This window comes from Chrysochloris asiatica, unplaced genomic scaffold (assembly GCF_000296735.1).
Source record: "Chrysochloris asiatica unplaced genomic scaffold, ChrAsi1.0 scaffold00036, whole genome shotgun sequence".
In the NCBI taxonomy this organism is placed as follows: domain Eukaryota; kingdom Metazoa; phylum Chordata; class Mammalia; order Afrosoricida; family Chrysochloridae; genus Chrysochloris; species Chrysochloris asiatica.
Genome location: NW_006408554.1, coordinates 14,686,734 through 14,701,046, shown reverse-complemented (window position 1 = coordinate 14,701,046; position 14,313 = coordinate 14,686,734).

The following is a 14,313-nucleotide window of genomic DNA, read 5'->3' as shown; positions in this document are numbered from 1 at the left end:
ACTTTCATTGTAGTGAGTAAAATCAATCACCCCTTAACCAATTTCATAATTTTGTATTTTCCTTTATCAGGTGCTGTACTCAATAATTCTAACAAGGTTTCTTGAATAAACAGAATTCACAAATTATACTTGAATCATGCATTTAATTATGCTTTCCAATTTCCCATTTGAATCACACATTTGGGGATTTGCTTCTTGCAGAAGGGTGTTGGCAGGGCAAGTTTGCCGTGTCAGCAACATTGGCGTCTGACTCTTTGACAGGACTTGGAGGAAACCCAAATTCCTACAAGTGAACTCACGGCTTTGGGTTAAATTTTTGATAAAATATCAGTGTGATAAATCAAATAGCATAAATTCAATAGTTCATCAATGGTGCTGGAGCACATGCTTAAATGACCCTTTATCCAGGGTTCCTGAGGTTGCCATGAGTCAGAACCAACTCAAATTAAATGAAATAAGAACAAGATGGAGACATTTTGATAAGATGTGGAAGAACTGGGCCAAGTCCAGAGCACCGGAGGTTGACTACAGACAGCAGGATTACGGAGCTGAAATACATTGTGCCCATGGGATGCAATACACATTTGGCAGTAGATGATTCCAAAGAGGATATAAAAAAGGATGAGACACAAAAGACACACTTCCTGTCTTAGTTTAGGGCTTCACAAAATCAGAGCCTGAGATAATGTCTTGAGACAAGAAGTTGGTGTGAATTTGACCCCAGGAAGCAGGTATGGGGTATGGGGACAATGAGAAAAGGAAAGGCAAAAAGCCAATAAAACATATGCTAATAAGCCATTTCCCACTCAGGACAACTGGAGCTCAATACATTGGTGACCATCTGAGGAACTATCAAGAATGTGCCTCAAAATTGCTCCCTCTAAGGACAGGAAGCAAATGATTTGGGTGGAACAAATGATTTGGACTTGAGTAATCCTGGACTCCTGTTGTGGTGCTGTAGGATTTCTAATTTGACTGCTAACCACAAGGTTGGAGGTTCAAACCCACCACCTGCTCTTCAAAAACCCTATACAAGATGGCTATGATTCTAATATACTTCTCAGCTCTTAGCAACAACAACAACAGTCTTGGTGTGGCACTGTATGATGAACACTAGGCTGCTAACCACAAGGTCAAACCTGCCTACCTCTCCTCAGTAACCCTATATAGGATCACTAAGTCAAAATGGACTCAATGGCACTTAATAATAACACCACTAAAGGCTGGTGGTTCAAACCCACCTATTAGGATTGAAGTAAAAAGTCTCAGATATTGACTTCTATAAAAAATGACAGTCAAGAAAGTCTTATAAGCCTTTCTTCTTTGTAACACACATGGGGTCATCAAGATTCAGAATGGTTCTTTTGTTTGTTTGTTTTCTGATAGGACAAGAAGACTGAGGTTTTAATGCATTTACTTCCATACCATCATTGTTTGAGCGTTACCGCTACAACATTCATTTCTCTTCCTTCCTAAATGCCACTGATGATGAGGCTTTGGAGAAAGCATCAGGGATACAAAGCGGAGAAACAAATGGTTGTGGCTGGTGTAAGTCACAGCTCCATTCAAGAAACTCTCTCCCATATTTGTGCTGGCGTGAGATGACTGAGGAGATGAGGCACAGCGGTCTGCAAGGGTGTGCCAGAACTTCCCACTTTGCAGTTTTGACTAGGATGAGCCCTAGGATATATCAGCTCCATTTTTCATTCATATTAGTAACTCAAAATACCTTGATTTACGCTAGTAGTCTTTATGAAAAATAGATTTAATAACCTCTTCTTGGACTATGAAGATGAAATAGAGCATTGTCTCTTTCAAAGTAGCCATCAATTAAGAAGAAGATCGACCAGCAATGCTTGTTTAAACAGAAAGCAATCTCTTTAGAACAGTATCAAGATAATTCCCTTTATACCCACCCATGTCATAACCCTGACAATATCAAAAAATAAGACCATCTTTTCCTGTCCCACGTTACTGAAGACTCAATTCACTGACAGTTTTCATATGTAGGCTTACTATATCCAATTTAAAGGAAGGCCTATAGTCTCTGCTTTGGCAATCATGTTGAAAAGGTATCAGAAACTTTTTCTCTGTTTTATACTGGAACATGGTGGTCAGCTCTTACTGATAACTGGGAAAGCCAGTTTTAACACATAAAACATTGATGTTGTTTTCTGCATTTTCAATTTTATATATATATATATATGAGCTAATTGGCACCACATGATAAGCACTAGACTGTGAACCACAAGGTCCATGGAAGAAAGATGAGGCTTTCTGTTCCCACAAAGATTTAAAGTCTCAGAAAGACTATATAGGGTCACTATGAGTCAGAACCAACTTGATGACACTTAACAAGAACTCCTAGCGACTTTATATAGGGTTTCAAGGAGCAGCTGGTGGATTTGAATTGATGACATTGTGGTTACTAGTCAAGTGCTTATCCTACAGTACCACACCAATAATATATATATATATATATATATTGTTGTTGTTATGTGCCGTTGAGTCGGTTCCGACTCATAGCGACCCTATACAGGGTTTCCGAGGCTATAAATCTATGTGGGAGCAGAAAGCCTCATCTGTTTCCTGCAGAGCAGCTGGTAGTTTCGAACTGCTGACCTTGCGGTTCACAGCCTGATTCGTAACCACTATGCTACCAGAGCGCTCTCTCTCTCTCTCTCTCTCTATATATATATATATATATATATATATATATATTGTTGTTGTTGTTGTTAAGTGCCGTCGAGTCGGTTCCGACCCATAGCGACCCTGAATAGGGTTTCCGAGGCTGTAAATCTTTACGGGAGCAGATCGCCTCATCTTTCTCCCGCGGAGCGGCTGGTAGTTTCGAACCGCTGACCTTCCGGTTCGCAAGCCCGATTCGTAACCACTACGCTACCGGAGCTCCTTTTATATATATATATATATATATATATCAGTTAATATTGTATCAATACCTTATTATACACTGATAAACCCCAAGCTCAGTCTGGTCAGGTTTTACATGACTGAGCTGACAAGCTCATCTTCCAGCAGTCCTATGGTTCTCATATGGCAGTACTCCACAGATGCCAGCAAAATGTGAGAAGTTCCTGGCTCATTTCCTTGAGTGTCATGTTGCCTGTGTACATGCACCCTTCACATGCATGTGTACATGTGAATGCACACACGCACACACACTGGTTTTGTCATCTCATACTAACACTAGTATAATCCCCTCAGTACCAGCAGGTCTATTAAAAGTCCCTCATCATTGCCAACCTAGAGGTTCATAATGATCCATTCATTTATAGTAAATATGCAGTTTCTGTATTTCAAATTTTCAGGTTAAGTTTTCTATTTTGGACTGAATAAGAATTTGTGAGTCCACGTAAATTCTTTTGAGCAAACAATTTATTTGTGATCATTTTGGATTGTTGTTGTTGTTGTTAAGTGCCATCAAGTTGTTTCTGACTCATAGCAACTCTGTGTAGGGTTTCTGAGTAGTGGCTGGTGAGCTTGAACCACTAACTCTACGGTTCAAACCGACCTTTTTACTGTTGTCATATCTCAGGCTAAACATGAATATTCTATGTATGATTGAAAGTATATACATGTAAAAACTTATACAATATTATTTTTCATTCTTACAACTGATGTGTGTCACTGTATTTACAGAATTTGCTCAGTTATTGTGCAATAATGTTACATAATTTTACATAAAAAATGTTAATTCCTCAAATATTTAAAAATTATACATGTGTTTCCTCATTAGCTTTATTGAATCATTGAGTTTACACCATGCATTTTTCAGCAATGTACTCTTAAATCAATTTGTATAGAAATTATTTGCTATTACATCGCAAGTGGTACTGAGCAAAGTAAATGGAAAATGAAATCAAAGTATCACATGCAAACAGTTATGACAAATGCAAGTATATACACAAATGAATCATGCCTCGAGCCAAACTTTATCCTCAACCCCCAGTTTTGAACAAAAATGGCATGTCTGTTTCAACTCTGCTTTTCCTTTATTCAGACCTTAATGACACATAATATTTGAAATTGAATGCATACAGTATTCACAAATATAAATACAATATGCTCTACCTTTATCTTGTAGACCCTTATATGGAGTGAGTTCTGTAGGCATACTGTATACAAAATGGATGGCAGATGGCAATTGGATAAAACTAATATAGTGTCTGGCTCACAGATGAAGAAAAGTAACTAATGAGTACTATCTTCCATCTCCTCCCTAAGGATGTTGCCATTACAGAAGATATGATTTCAATCAATAGAATGAATTATTTTCATTATAAACACATCACTGCCAATTTTTTCCCAGCTCAATGTTTACATAAACATATCCCCAAAGCAAAGGGAAATACTTTCAAATTTAAATTGAATTTATTATGAAGTCTATAATCAGTGATCTTTTAGAAACTTCCTTCCAGTGTTCAAATAAATGAACATCCACAAATTAAGTCAAAATGTCTAAAATCTTTCAAGATACAAGAAAGAACTTTTACCTGAGTTTTTTTGGTACTGGCATAATTTTGATAGTACCTCAAGTTGCCTTCAGTTTCTGATGATCTCAATTAAAACATTAGAATATAACAACAGCAAAACCATCATCATAGTTTTAATTATTACAAATTCTTATATCTTAGAAATAAAAGTTTAGAAATGTTGCCATTTCCTTATTGTTCCTACCAGAGAAAGAAGGATAACAATGCTATGTAACAACAGTTCCCACTCATGTTAAGTGTGTCCTGTACCACATATTCCTTTTGACAACAACAATATCTTTGGAGATGATCCCCTTCAGTGTAATTACAGTATGGCGTGCTGTAGAGATGAGGACATTAAATAAATACAAACAGCTAAAGTGACTGTTGTTGCTGTTGTGATGTGCCATGGAGTCGGTTCCGACTCATAGTGACCCTGTACAGGGTTTCCAAGGCTGTAAATCTTTATGGGAGCTAAAAGCCTCATCTTTCTCCCACGGAACAACTGGTAGTTTCGAACCGCTGACCCTGAGGTTAGCAGCCCAATTCGTAACCACTATGCTACCAGAGCTGGCTGCTAACAAAAAGGTGGTTCACGTCCACCCAGTGATGGCTTGGAACAAATGCCTGGCAATCTACCAAATAAATGAGGACCTTATGGAACACAAACATGAGGCCATCGTGAGTCAGGGCTGACTTGATAATTGGTTGCTGATTACCGTAGCCAAAAGATTATAGGTGTTGAAATACAAACATTCATAAGATACAAAAAACATTTTCTCAAGGAACTCACACTTGCTCCCTCAATTTGGAAACTGTTACTGAGCAATGCTTGCACAAGGAACTGAAAGTATGAGGGGCACAGAACAAAGGAGACATCTTTACTGCATACAAATTAAAACCAGTTCCTAACCTTTCTTAGTAGAAGAAATTGTACTGTGCATAAGACACTTGGAACATTCATAGGTCCACTCTCAGTAGTCAATTGGTAGATGGTGATTATGTTATGTGTTGTGGAGTTGGTTCCCACTCATAGTAACCCTGTATAAGGTTTCTGAGGATGCCTCTTCTCTCTTTCCTGCACAGCGACTGATAGATTTGAATTGTTGACCTTGCAATTAGCAGCCCAACTCTTAACCCATTAAACCATGTGAGCTCCTTGTTATGGTAAATTTTCACAGTCACTCTTCACTAATTCACAGTATTCTAAATTTTGTATATTGTCTACACTGAGGTTATGTGTTAGCACACACTTTCCTCACGAACACAAACAAAATAAAGACAAACATGTTGAGCACATAAGAAGCATTTTATGTTCAGGCATTGGATCATAAGTTCCCGATAAAGAATGCCATCTTGGGGGTGGGGGGAGGGGAAAGTGGTTGTAATCAACCTCTTTGCTTTTTTGTGGCATTTTCCTCCTCCTTCTCCTTCACTCTTTGTTTAAACACACAAGGCTTTATTATAATTGAAGACCAATATTATATTATTACACACATTAAATAGGACATGAATTAAATAGAACTGATTTAGTATTTTTTTTTTTTTTCATCAGTTGGTACCATGCCAGTGTTTAAGACTCAGGGTTTTGACTCCCCAGTCCATCACTTGATCAGCATCACCTCAGGCTTGTTACTTGTTGTTTTAAGTGCTGTCAAGTCAGTTCTGACTCATAGCAATCTTGTATAGGGTTTCTAAGAAGCAGCTGATGAGTTTGAACTGCCAACCTTGTGGTTAGCAGTACAATGCTTATCCTAAAGCATCATAACAGACATGTTACTTGGTTTCTCTAAACCTTAGCTTTTTGATCCATAAGATAGGGGTGACAACAATACAAATGTGTTTTCAGGATTAAATAAAAGTGTGCATGAAATCTCCTGAACAATGCCAGATAAACAGGAGGCAAATAATAAACATGAGTAAATATTACTAAATTGAATTCTGCCTTAGGTATTCAGGGCTTCTAATTAATGTTTGTTCTGGGAACAAAATGACATGTATAATTGTAGAAATCCTGGGAAAGTAAGAAGAGTTAAGACAATGAAAAAGGTGTGAGCCACACATCCAGCCAAACTTTTATACCATTATTCAAAAAGCCCACAACATTTGATATATAGTGCTCTAATTTTCAACACCAACAATCAAAGTGTTAACTGCCCCATATGTAATAGATTGGTTAGCATTATCTCTAATTCAAACAGCAACACATATTTAGCACTTTTGTGAATATGCTTTTCAACTTTTTTTAGTGACATTAGTTATATTTTTCCCAACATGTCAGCGTGCTCATTAATTGCATTGTACTTGTTCCATTTACAATCTTGTTATAGAATTATTGTGAAATGTATTTTTAAACATACCCTATACATTCTGAAAACATTATTCTCATTTTAATTTTTTTGGAAAAAAATCATAATTGCAAATATTTTACCTCTACTTTTAAGTAAAAATAAGAGTATCTTGAAGTAGTCAGGTGCTTGAATTTTTGCTATTCAATTCTGATTTTATTGCTGAGTTATCAAAATTTATACAATTTTTTACTATTAGAAATTTGTACATTTCCTTATGGCCTGACATACAACTAACTTTTTTTAACTGGGCAAGTAAAGAAAATGTTTATCTCATTTTGATGATTTCAAATTGTATGAATTATAAAAAACAGCATTATCAAATATTTCACTTGATTCCTTCATATTCTTATTGATTAATTATAAACTTTGAAGCTGGTAAAAATTCCTCATAATTTTTGGTTTTATGTTAATTTTGATTCCATTGATAAGTATTTTTCATTCTTACATCTTTTAGCTTTTGGTGGTTGCAGTCTTTCCTTGACTAATGATAGCTTGGTTTAAACCTCTGCCTGTTTTTACATGGCTGTCTTCCTCATGTGCCTTGTTTGTTTGTATCTCTTCTTTCCCTTTTTATAAGGACACATGTCATATTACATTAGGGTCCACTGTACTCCAGCATGATCTCAAGCTGACTTAACTAATTATATCTGAAAAGATGCTATTTTCAAATAAGAACACATTTACAGATACTATGGAGTTAAGAATTGAATATATCTTTTTGACTGACACAAATTAACCTAGAAATTCTATGTAAAACAGAAAATTCATCCATTGTACTTTTGTATTCTCTTAACTCTCCTCTTCATACTTTTTCATGAGCTTAGTATACAAGAATTTAAGGCTTAAGTAGTTTTGTTAAATTAGTCTTTATACTGTGGTTCTTCTCCAGGCCTGTTTATGATAACTATACTTTATTTTTAAATGTATTTATCACACTTTTCTCCTAACTAATATTTAAATATTTCCAGTTATTTAAATCATGAATTTCCCAAGTATAATTCATATATTCATGGCAGGAATTTATATTAACATTTTTTCAAGCTATAGGTGATGTGATGGACTAAATTGTGTCCCTCTCAAAAATATGTGTTGTAAATACTATGTTGTTATTGTTAAGTGCCATTGAAACAGTTCATACCTGTAGCAACCCTGTATAGGGTTTCCGAGGAGCTGCTGGTGAGCTTGAACCGCCAACCTTGCAGTTCAAACAGCTTCGCAGACTGGCGCATTAACTCACAGCACCACACCAGCTGTGGTTAAAATCTCATTTGAAAATAGATTCCCTTTGTTATGTTAATGAGGCATTTATTCCTGTAGGGTGTGTTTTAAATTAATCTCTTTGGAGATTGAAAGACCAGATTAAACAAACAGCAAGAAAGCACAAATGAGGATAGATGATGCCATGACACATGAGAACTCCAAAAACCTAAGAAAAGGAATCTGGCAAAAGACAAGTATATTCCACCAGAACCAACAGAGAGGGAAAGATTTCCTAGAGTTGGTGCCCTGAATTTGGATATCTAGCCTTATAAGCTGTGATAAGATCAATTTCTGTTTGTTAAAGCCTCCTACCTGAATGGTCTAAATTTAGAAAGGTATGTGTCAGGGTTGTATTCTTCACCATACTGATTCAATCTGTTGTTGTTATGTGCTGTCGAGTCGGTTCCAACCCATAGCGACCCTATACAGGGTTTCCAAGGCTATAAATCTTTATGGGAGCAGAAAGCCTCATCTTTCTCCTCCCACGGATCAGCTGGTAGTTTTGAACTGCTGACCTTAAGGTTCGCAGCCCAATTCATAACCACTACACTACCAGAGCTCCTTGATTCAATCTGTATGCTGACCAAATAATCTAAGAAGGTGGATTATATGAAGAAGAACATGGCATCAGGATTGGAGGAAGACTTATTAGCAACCTGTGATATGCAGATGATACAACCTTGCCTGCTGAAAGGGAAGAGCACTTAAAATACTTACTAATAAAAATCAAAGACCACAGCCTGAGGTATAGATTGCCCCTCAGTGTAAAGAAAAGAATCCTCGCAACTGGACCAATAAATAATACATGGCACTGAGGGTTAATGCACTGGACTGCAAAGTGCAAAGTAGCTTTGCACTGCATAGTCAAGCAGTTCAAACTCACCAGCACTCCTCGGGACCCCTATGGGTTGCTATGGGTCGGAACCGACTCAATAGCACTTAACAACAGCAATAAATGGAGAAAAGATTGAAGTTGTCAAAGACTTCATTTTGCTCAGATTAACCATCAATGCTCATGGAAATCAAGAAATCAAACAATGTATTAAATTAGGCAAATTTGCGCAAGACTTCTTTAAAGTATTGAAATGTAAAGATGTCAGTTTGAGGACTAAGGTGTGCCTGACCCAAGCCATGGTATTTTAAACTGTCTCATATGCATGTGAAAGTTGGACAATAAATAGGAAGACCATAGAGGAATTGATGCATTTGAGTTATGGTGTTGGAGGAGACTATTAAAAGTATCATGGACTGCCAGAAGAACAAGCCAGTCTGTGCTGGAAGAAGTGCAGCCTGAATGCTCACTAGAAGTGAGGATGGTAAGACTTTGTCTCTCATGTTGTTGTTGTTGTTAAATGCCGTTGAGTCGGTTCCGACCAATAGTGACCCTGTATAGGGTTTCCAAGGAGCAGCTGGTGAGCTTGAACCACCGACCATGAAGTTCAAATGGCTTTGCAGTCTGGCTCATTAACCCACAGCGCCACACCAGGACTCTTTGTCTCTCATACTTCTGACATATTATCAGGTTAATTTGGGTGACAGGGAAAGCACTATACAACAAAAAGGAGATTGGTGTGGCTCTGCAGGATCAGTACTGGACTTCAAATCATGAGGTTGGCAGTTCAAACCCACCAGCTGCTCATCAGAAACCCTATACAGAGTTGCTATTAGTTGGAACCGACTCAATTGCACTTAACAACAATCCATTAGTCAATGAATTACTATCTTTTCCTTCACACCCCTGGTAACCATCAAAAACTGTTTCTTTTAGAATGAAAACCTTTCTTGAATTTTTAAAGTAGTGGTCTAATTCAATATTTATTCTTTTGTGATTGACTAATTTCACTTAGCATAATGTCCTCAAGATTCACCCATGTTATGAAGTATTTCACAGATTCATCATTATTCTTCAACATTGCATAGTATGATATTGTGTGTATAAGCAAAGCTAATTTATCCATTCTTCCATTGATGGACATTAAAATTGTCTCAATCTTTTTGCTATTGTGTATAATGATGCAATGAACAAGGGTGTATATATATCTATTCATGTCCAGGATCTTTTTTCTTAAGGATATATAACAAGTAGAGGAACTGCAAGGTCGTATGGTATTTGTATTTCAAAACAGTGCCATACTGTTTTCCACAGTGATTGCACCATTTTACAGTATTATCAGCAATGTAGAAGGGTCCCCATCTATCCACACTCTTAGCAATATTTATTATTTTCTGGTTTTTCTAACTTTGCTATTAATGCTGGGCTGAGATGATATTTCATTATAAACAATAAAACATGATTTTCATCCCTATAATGGCTACATTGTTGTTGTTGTTTTTGTTAGGTGCCATCAAGTTGGTACCAACCCATAGCGATCTTATGCACAGCAGAATGAAACACTACCCAATCCTGGACCAACCTCACTACTGTTGCCATGCTTGAGTCCATTGATGCTGCAACTTGGCCAATCCATCTCGTTGGGGGTCTTCCTCATTTTCTCTGACCTTCCACCTTACCAAACATGATATCCTTTGCAGCAACTGGTCCCTCCTGACAATATGTCCAAAGTATGAGAGATGAAGTTTGGCCCTCTTGGCCTCTAAGGAGCACTCTGGCTGCACTTCTTCCAAAAAATGGCTGTGTAGAGATTACGAATCGGGCTGCTAACCTCAAGGTCAGCAGTTTGAAACTACCAGCTGTTCCGCGTGAGAAAGATGGGGCTTTCTGCTCCCATAAAGATTTACAGCCTTGGAAACCCTGTGCAGGGTCACTATGAGTTGGAACCAACTCTACGATACTTAACAACAACAACAACAACAATGGCGAATGATCACACAGATTTCTTCAAATATTTATTGAGCTCGTGATGCTTCTTTGATGAGTGTCTGTTCATGCCCTCTGCTTCTCTTTGCATTGTATTATTTGTCTTTTTCATGTTGAGGTGTTAAAGTTTTTTGTAAATATTAGAGATTAGTGTTTTGTCTCATATGTCATTGCCAGATTCCTGCTCCCCCACCCCCCAGTCTGTGAGTTCTGTTTTGACTCTTTTTGTGAAATATTTTGATGCACATAAATGCCTAATTTTTAGGAGGTCCCAGTCATCTATTTTTATATTTTGCTGTTTGTATGGTGTCAGTTATGTCTAATAGTGTACTTATGGCATCTATCTGAGCCCCTAAGTTTGTGCCTAATTTTTTGTTGATCATCTTTACAGTTCTAGATTTTTCACTTAGGTCTTTAATCCATGTTGAGGTCACTTTTGTATATGGTGTGAGATAGGGGTCTTGCTTCACTTTTCTGCAAACAGATTTCTAGTTTTGCCAGCACTATTTGTTGAAGAGACTATCTCTACCTCATTTAATGTGTTTGGTTCCTTTGTCAAAGATCAAATGACCATAGGTGGAGAGATTTACTTCTGGGTTCTCAATTCTGGTCCACTGATAGATGTGTCTTTCATTGTACCAGTATTAGTATAAAGGAATCCAACTTATTTTTGTGTGTTGATCTTGTACCTTACCATTTTGCTCAATCTTTCAATTAATTCCAATACTGTTCTTGCTGAATATTTGGGATTTTCGATGTATAGGATTATATCATGTGCAAATCGAGAGAATTTTACATCTTCACCAATTTTGATGCCTTTAATTTCCTTTTTTTTTTTTGCATTATAACCCTGGCTAAATAATCCAGAACAGTACCAAATAGGAGTGATGATAAAACACATTCTTGCCTGGTTCCTGTTTACAAGGATAATACTTTCAGTTTCTCTCCACTGAGAGTAATGTTGGTTGTTTGTTTTACATCTTTTCCCTTCATTATGTTAAGAAATTTTCCTCCTATTCTCATTTTGTTGAATGATTTTTATCGGGAATGGGTGATGGATTATGTTGATTGTTTTTCCAAACTGAACCACACTTGCATGCCTCATATAAATCCAACTTGGTCATGATGTGTAATTTTTTTTGATATGTTGTTGGATTCAATTAGCTAGAATTTTCCCATCTATATTAATGAGGAATATTGCTCTATAATTTTCTTTTTTTAGTGATGCCATTGACAGGTGTTAGTATCAGGATTGGGCTCACTTCATAAAACCGAATTTGGAAGTTTTCCATCCTTTTTTATATGTTCTGGAATTTTTGAGTAGAAGCAATATTAGCTCGTCTCTGAATGTTTGGTAGAATTCATCAGAAAATCCATCTGGGCCTGGGCTTTTTTTGTTGGTAGTTTTATAAATGATCTGGTCAATTTCTTCTTTTTATAAGTCTGTTCAAGTTTTCTAATTCAGTCTGTGTTCATTTTAGTAGATAGTATGCTTCCAGAAATTTGTCCATTTTCTCTAGATTTTCAAATTAATTGGAGTACAATTATTAATAGTATTCTGTTACTGGAGTCCTTGTGTGGCACTGTGACTAATGCACTGGACTATAATGTTGGTTTGAATCACAAGGTCGGTGGTTCAAGCTTACCAGCCGCCCTCCAGAAACCCTGTACAGGGTTGCTATGAGTCAGAAGCAACTCGAGGGCACTTAACAACAACAACATTCTTTTACTATCCTTTTTATTTCCATTGGTTCTGTTGTCATGTCACCCATATAACTTCTTATTTGTGTTATTTGCATATTATCCTTTTCTTTTCTTTTCTTTTCTTTTTTATTAAGCTTTTCAAAAAAATTAACTTGTTTCCTTGTTGATTCTTTTTTTTTCCCTTCTGTTTGTAACTTTTTTTGTTGTTCTAATTTTTATTATTTCTTTTCTTCTCATGGGTGTAGACTTAACATTGCTGCTCTTTTTCTAACTGTAGGAGATGTTGTTTTAAGGTGGTGATTTTGCTTCATTCTTCTTTTTGAATATGTCCATTATCATTATCAATTGCCCTTTGAGTATTGCTTTTGCTGTGTCCTCAAGGTTTTGAGTGGATGAGGGTGGAGACTGATCATATCTTTGCTCACCAGAGGGATGTGGAGAACAAGAAAGAATCACAAGTTTATTTGTCACCAGGACCTGTGTGCATCTATACCACCAGCCTTCAGTGCTGCTCCCAAAAGTTCAAGATGCCTGAGCCAACACAATTGACTGTCTTTCCTTTTTTGCTGCCCTTTTCAGCTTTTCTCCTAGTAAGTACTGTATCTATTTCTCTATCCTTGACTCTTAAGCTCAAGGTTGTAGAATTATCATTTGAATGTTCATTTTGTTTTCCATATCTTTGTTGTACAAGGTCTATGTAGCATGTCACCTAGTCTGCCTGCCATCTTGTCAGAAGTCCCTCTTTCCTGTTTTTAGTTAACTGTTGCTTTCTTCATGAATGATTCTCTTGATGTCATCCCCCAAGTTCTCTGGTCTTTGTCATTAGTATTCAACGCATCACATCTGATCTTGAGATCTCTTCTAAATTCAGGTAGTGTTTTGGACTTGTTTTAATTTTGTTCATCCTCAGTCTGAACTTGATATGAACAATTGATGCTTTCTTCCATAGTCTGCTTCTGATTTGATTTTGGCTGATGACTGTGAGCTTCTCCATTGTCTCTTCCCACAGATGCAGTCATTGGATTCTTCTTTTTCAATCTAGCGAGGACCATGTGTATAGTCACCATTTATGTTGTTGAAAAAAGTTATTTGCAATGAAGCTGGTTTTGGTCATTTAAAATTCTATCATGTGATTTCCAGCATAGTTTTTATCAACAAGACTTCAGTTTCCAACTACTGATTCCTCCTCCAATGTTCAAATTCGAAACACCAGTAATTAAAAGAGCACCTTGATTGTGTGCTGTTCAATTTCATACTGAAGAACTTGGTAGAATTCTTCAATTTCTTCACCAATGGTTTTGGTGATTGGTAAATAAATTTGAATAGTAGTCATAATAACTGGTCTTCCATGTTGTTGTTAAGTGCCTTTGAGTTAGTTCTGAGAAGAAACTGATGAATTTGAATAGTCAACCTTGCAGTTCAAACCAACCTTGTGGCCCACAGCACTACACCAACTCCGGTCTTCCTTATTGATGTATAGATAGCCTATCCCAGACAGCATTGTACTTCAAGGTAGATTGTGAAATGATCTTTTTGACAATGAATGAGACACCATTCTTTTTCAGTGTGTCATTGCTGGCACAGTAAATCTTATGATTGCATTATTCAAAGTGGTCAATGCCTATCCATTTCAGCTCACTAATTTATAGGATATTGATTTTTATGTGTTCCATTTCTTTTTTTTTTT